Source organism: Eleutherodactylus coqui, chromosome 6, assembly GCF_035609145.1.
Source record: "Eleutherodactylus coqui strain aEleCoq1 chromosome 6, aEleCoq1.hap1, whole genome shotgun sequence".
NCBI lineage: Eukaryota > Metazoa > Chordata > Amphibia > Anura > Eleutherodactylidae > Eleutherodactylus > Eleutherodactylus coqui.
In genome coordinates this window covers 241217561-241223918 of record NC_089842.1, presented here as the reverse complement: position 1 = coordinate 241223918, position 6358 = coordinate 241217561, and the positions used below count along the sequence as shown (strand labels likewise).

The 6358-nt window shown below is 42.8% G+C and overlaps 1 protein-coding gene across 1 annotated transcript in view; it reads right to left on the bottom strand.

Moving 5' to 3' along the window:
• SV2A (synaptic vesicle glycoprotein 2A) overlaps positions 1 to 4807 on the bottom strand; it is a 176629-nt gene extending 171822 nt beyond the window's left edge. The window contains exon 1 of the mRNA XM_066605941.1: positions 4738 to 4807. The gene's annotated coding sequence lies outside the window, so the exon portion shown is untranslated. The remainder of the gene's footprint in view (positions 1 to 4737) is intronic.
• Between the last annotated feature and the right edge of the window lie 1551 nt (positions 4808 to 6358).

The window sequence follows — 6358 nt, the reverse complement described above, 5'->3', positions numbered from 1 at the left end:
TACGAACTAGATAGATATGAGATAGATTACATAGATAGATATGAGATAGATGAATACCAGATAGATAGATGGATAGATATGCGACAGATAGATAGATATTAGATAGATGTGAAACAGATAGATATATTTGAGATAGAAAGATAGATATGAGATAGATAGATAGTTACATAGATAGATAGATACATAGATAGATATTAGATAGATAGATACATAGATAGATAGTTACATAGATAGATATGAGATAGATAGATAGATAGATAGATAGATAGATACATAGATAGATATGAGATAGATAGATAGATAGATAGATAGTTGCATAGATATGAGATAGATAGATAGTTACATAGATAGATATGAGATAGATCGATAGATATGAGACAGATAGATAGATAGATAGATAGATAGATAGATAGATAGATAGAAATGAGAGAGATAGAGAGATAGATATGGGATAGATAGATAGATAGATAGATAGATAGATAGATAGATAGATAGATAGATAGATAGATAGATAGATAGGAAATAGATAGATATGAGATAGATAGATAGGAGATAGATAGATAGATAGATAGATAGATATGAGATCGATAGTAGATAGATAGATAGATAGATAGACAGACAGACAGACATATAGATAGATAGATAGATAGATAGATAGATAGATAGATAGATAGATAGATAGATAGGAGATAGTTAGATAGAAATGAGAGAGAGAGAGATAGACAGATAGATAGATAGATAGATAGATAGATAGATAGATAGATAGATAGATAGATAGATAGATAGATAGATAGATAGGAGATAGATAGATAGATAGAGACCTGAGACAAAGGGATAGATTAGATGTATATCAAGGAGGGGGATTGATAGATGTGAAGGAAGGAGATAGATAGATAAATAGATAGATAGATAGATACGAGATAGATAGATAGATACGAGATAGATAGATAGATATGAGATAGATAGATAGATAGATATGAGATAGATAGATAGAGAGATAGATAGATATGAGATAGAGAGATAGATAGATAGATAGATAGATATGAGATAGATATGAGATAGAGAGATAGATAGATAGATAGATAGATAGATAGATAGATAGATAGATAGATAGATAGATATGAGATAGATAGATATATATGAGATAGATAGATAGATAGATAGATATGAGATAGATAGATAGATAGATAGATAGATAGATATGAGATAGATAGATAGATATGAGATAGATAGATAGATAGATATATAGATATGGGATTGATAGATACGAACTAGATTGATAGATAGATAGATAGATAGATAGATAGATAGATTACATAGATAGATATGAGATAGATGGATACCAGATAGATATATGGGATATATGGGATAGATAGATAGATAGATAGATCGATCGATAGACATGATATAGGTAGATGGATAGATAGATAGATATGAGACAGTTAGATAGATAAATAGATAGATATGAGACAGATAGATAGATAGATATATAGATATGGGATTGATAGATACGAACTAGATTGATAGATAGATAGATAGATAGATAGATAGATTACATAGATAGATATGAGATAGATGGATACCAGATAGATAGATAGATATCAGATAGATAGATCGATATGCGACAGATAGATAGATATTAGATAGATGTGAGACAGATAGATATATATGAGATAGATAGATAGATAGATAGATAGATAGATAGATAGATATGAGATAGATAGATATGAGATTACATATATATGAGATCGATAGATACGAACTAGATAGATAGATATGAGATAGATAGATAGATAGATAGATACCAGATAGATAGATGGATAGATATGCGACAGATAGATAGATATTAGATAGATGTGAAACAGATAGATATATATGAGATAGATAGATAGATATGAGATAGATAGATAGTTACATAGATACACAGATAGATATGAGAGAGATAGATAGATACACAGATAGATATGAGATAGATAGATAGATAGATAGATATGAGATAGATAGATATATAGATATGGGATTGATAGATACAAACTAGATTGATAGATAGATAGATATGAGATAGATTACATAGATAGATATGAGATAGATGGATACCAGATAGATAGATAGATATCAGATAGATAGATAGATAGATAGATATGCGACAGATAGATAGATATTAGATAGATGTGAGACAGATAGATATATATGAGATAGATAGATAGATAGATAGATAGATAGATAGATAGATAGATAGATAGATAGATAGATAGATATGGGATAGATAGATAGATAGATAGATAGATATGAGATAGATAGATAGATAGATAGATAGATACCAGATAGATAGATGGATAGATATGCGACAGATAGATAGATATTAGATAGATGTGAAACAGATAGATATATATGAGGTAGATAGATAGATAGATAGATAGATAGATAGATAGATAGATAGACAGGGGATAGATAGATAGTTACATGGATACACAGATAGATATGAGAGAGATAGATAGATACGCAGATAGATATGAGATAGATAGATAGATAGATAGATATGAGATGGATAGATAGATATGAGATAGATAGATAGATAGATAGATAGATAGATAGATAGATAGATAGATATGAGATAGATAGATAGATAGATATGAGGTAGATAGATAGATAGATAGATAGAAGATAGATAGATAGATATGAGAGAGATAGATAGATAGATAGATAGATAGATAAATAGATAGATAGATAGATAGATATGAGGTAGATAGATAGATAGATAGATAGATAGATAGATAGATAGATATGAGGTAGATAGATAGATAGATAGATAGATAGATAGAAGATAGATAGATAGATATGAGAGAGATAGATAGATAGATAGATAGATAGATAGATAGATAGATAGATAGATAGATAGACAGATAGACCTGACAGTGTAGTACAGGCAGGGCACATGCCCCCCTCTATGTTCCCCTAACAGTGGGGTACAGGCGCGACACATGTCCTCTATATATCCCCCTGGTAGTGTGGTACTGGGCAGGACACATGTCCCCTCTATATACCCTGGCACTGTGGTACATTGGCACATGCCCCCGTAGCACTGTGGTATGGGCATGCAATGCCCCTTTTATATACCTATTACTGTGGTACTGGCAGTGCACATGCCCCCTCCCTATACCCTGGCACTGTGGTACGGGCAGGGCAAATACCACCTCTATATACTCGTGGCAGTGTGGTACGAGCAGGGCACATGCCCCTGTATAAACCCTGGCACCATGAGATGTGGACACATGCCCCTTTATATACCCCTCTCGCACTGTTGTACATGGGCATATGCCACTGTATATACCCTGGCACTGTGGTGCGGGCAGGGCATATACCTCTCTGTATACCCTAGCATTGTGGTACGTGGGCACATGCCACTGTATATACCCTGGCACTGTGGTACGGGCAGGGCACATGCTTCTTTCTATATACCCCTGGCAGTGTGGTATGGGCAAGGCACATGCCCCTGTATGTACCCTGGCAGTGTGGTATGGGCAAGGCACATGCCGCTGTGTATACCCTGGAAGTGTGGTACGGCAAGGCACATGACTCTGTACATACCCTGGCAGTGTGGTACGGGCATGGTACATACCACCTCTATATACTCCTGGCACTGTGGTATGGGCAGGGCACATGCCCCTGTATATATCATGGCACTGTGGGACATGGGCACATGCCCCTTTATATACCCTGGCATTGTGGTACATGGGCTCATGCCCCTGTATATACCCTGGCAGTATGGTACGGGCAGGGCACGTCACCTCTATATACTCTGGCAGTGTGGTACGGGCAGGGCACATGCCCCTGTATATTCCTTGGCAGTGTGGTATGTGTGCACATAACCTTGTATATACACCTGGCACTGTGGTACGTGGGCATATGCCACTGTACATACCCTGGCACAGTGGTACGGACAGGGCACATGCTCCTCTCTATACCCTGGCATTGTGGTACGTGAACACATGCCCCTCTATATATCCTGGCATGGTGGTACATGGGCATATGCCCTCTTTATATACCCTGGCACTATGGTACATGGGCACATGCCCCTCTATATACCCTGGCATTTTGGTACATGGGCATATGCCCCTCTATATACCCTGGCATTGTGGTATGTGGGCACATGACCCTCTATATACCCTGGCATGGTGGTACATGGGCATATGCCCTCTCTATATACCCTGGCATTGTGGTACATGGGCACATGCCTCTCTATATACCTTGGCATTGTGGTACGTGAACACCCACCCCTCTATATACCCTGGCATGGTGGTACATGGGCATATTCCCTCTCTATATACCTTGGCACTATGGTACATGGGCACATTCCCCTCTATATTCCCTGGCATTGTGGTACGTGGGCACATGCCCCTCTATATACCCTGGCATTGTGGTACGTGGGCACATGCCCCTGTATATACCCTGGCACTATGGTACGAGCAGCCCCCTCCTCTGGCACTACGGGGGTCAGTAGAAGCGCTGGGAGATCTGCCGGCTCCTCTCACTCCCAAGGTCACAGCACAGGACAGCCGCCGCCGCCCGCGGGCCGTGCAGGGCATGCGGTGCCAGCGGAGAGGACATACAGGGCGGCACATTCATGTCCTTCTACGGAGGAGGGTGAAGGATTTCCAGGACAAGATGGCCCCAGCGCTGTGCGGGCAGCGGTCACCGTGCAGAAGGGCACGGGGTCAGACAACGGGCGAGCCTTACCTTGTGTCCGGCATGCCCGCCGCGGTGCCCGGGAGGATGCTGAGCTCTGGGTACCAGGCTGACAGCGGCTCCTACAACAGAGCATCGGGTGATACCACTCCGCGCAGAGAATAGGGGGGGAGCAGAGAGGAGGCAGCGCTCACCCGCCTCACCGCCTCCCCCGCCGCCGCCGCACCGCCTCACCTCCCAGTTACCCTGGTCAGCCCTCTAGTCAGCCGGCCAGCGGGGCACGGAGGGCGGCCCGTGCCCCTCAGCAAGGCTGCCGGCCGCGCCGTGCCCCCCTCCACCTGCCGGCGGTGCCACAACTAATGGGACTCATTGAAATGCACTGAAGGAGCTGAACCTGACAAATCGTGTGTTATTATTAGTCTGCTCCAGCTGACTGCTGCAGGAGGGGGGGAGGTGGCACCTGAGTGCCAGATGGGCACACAAGGACTGGGCACTCATCTACCCCATTACAGGATGCCCCTAGACCAGTGTGCCAGTCATAGATGCCCCTATACTAGCGTGCCAATCATAGATGCCCCATATACTAGAGTGCTAAGCATAGATGCCCCTGGACCTGTGTGCCAGTCATAGATGTGCCGTGACAATGTGCCATCTATAGATGCCCCTATACTAGCGTGCCAATCATAGATGCCTCCTAGACCAGTGTGCCAATAATTCATTCCCCTTATAGCAATGTGCCATCTACAGATGCCCCTAGATCAGTGTGCCAATCATTGATTCCCCCTATACCAGTGTGCCATCTACAGATGCCCTAGACCAGTGTGCCAATCATAGATATGCCGTAACAATGAGTCAGTCATAGATGCCCAATAACAATGTGCCATCTACAGATGCTCTATACTATTGTACCAATCATAGATGCCCCAATACTAGCGTGCAAATCATAGATGCCCCTAGACCAGTGTGCCATCTACAGATGCCCCTATACCAGTGTGCCATCTACAGATGCCCCTAGACCAGTGTGCCATCTACAGATTCCCATAGACCAGTGTGCCAATCATAGATGTACAGTAACAATGTGCCAGTCATAGATGCCCAATAACAATGTGCCATCTACAGATGCCCATAGACCAGTGTGACAGTCATAGGTTCTGCTTTACCAGTGTGAAAGTCATAGATGCCCCTCTAAAAGATGCCCCTAGGTCAGGATGCCAACCAACCATAGACGCCCCTAGACCAGTGTGCCAATCATAGATGTCCCTATACCAGTGTGCCATGTGCAGATGCCCCTATACCAGCGTACCAGTCATAGATATCCCTATACCAGTGTGCCATCTACAGATGCCCCTAGACCAGTGTGCCTCCTACAAATGCCCCTATACGATTGTGCCAGTCCTAGATTCCCCTTATACCAGTGTGCCTCCTACAGAGGCCCCCATACTGGTAATCCCTCAGTGGTGCTGTTGGTGGCGCTGCTGCGGGATGCACACACAGATGGCAGGGAACCTCCCCTGATTATCCTCCTTGGTTCCGTAGGGGTAGAGGAGAAGCAAGGAGGAGTTCAGGCGCACACATTTCGGCCTGCAGCAGTGGTGCTCCGACGCCAAGGAGCTGGTAGGTAATTGATTCCCAGGGGGACACTGTTACTACAGGGGCCAACATAGGGGTCACT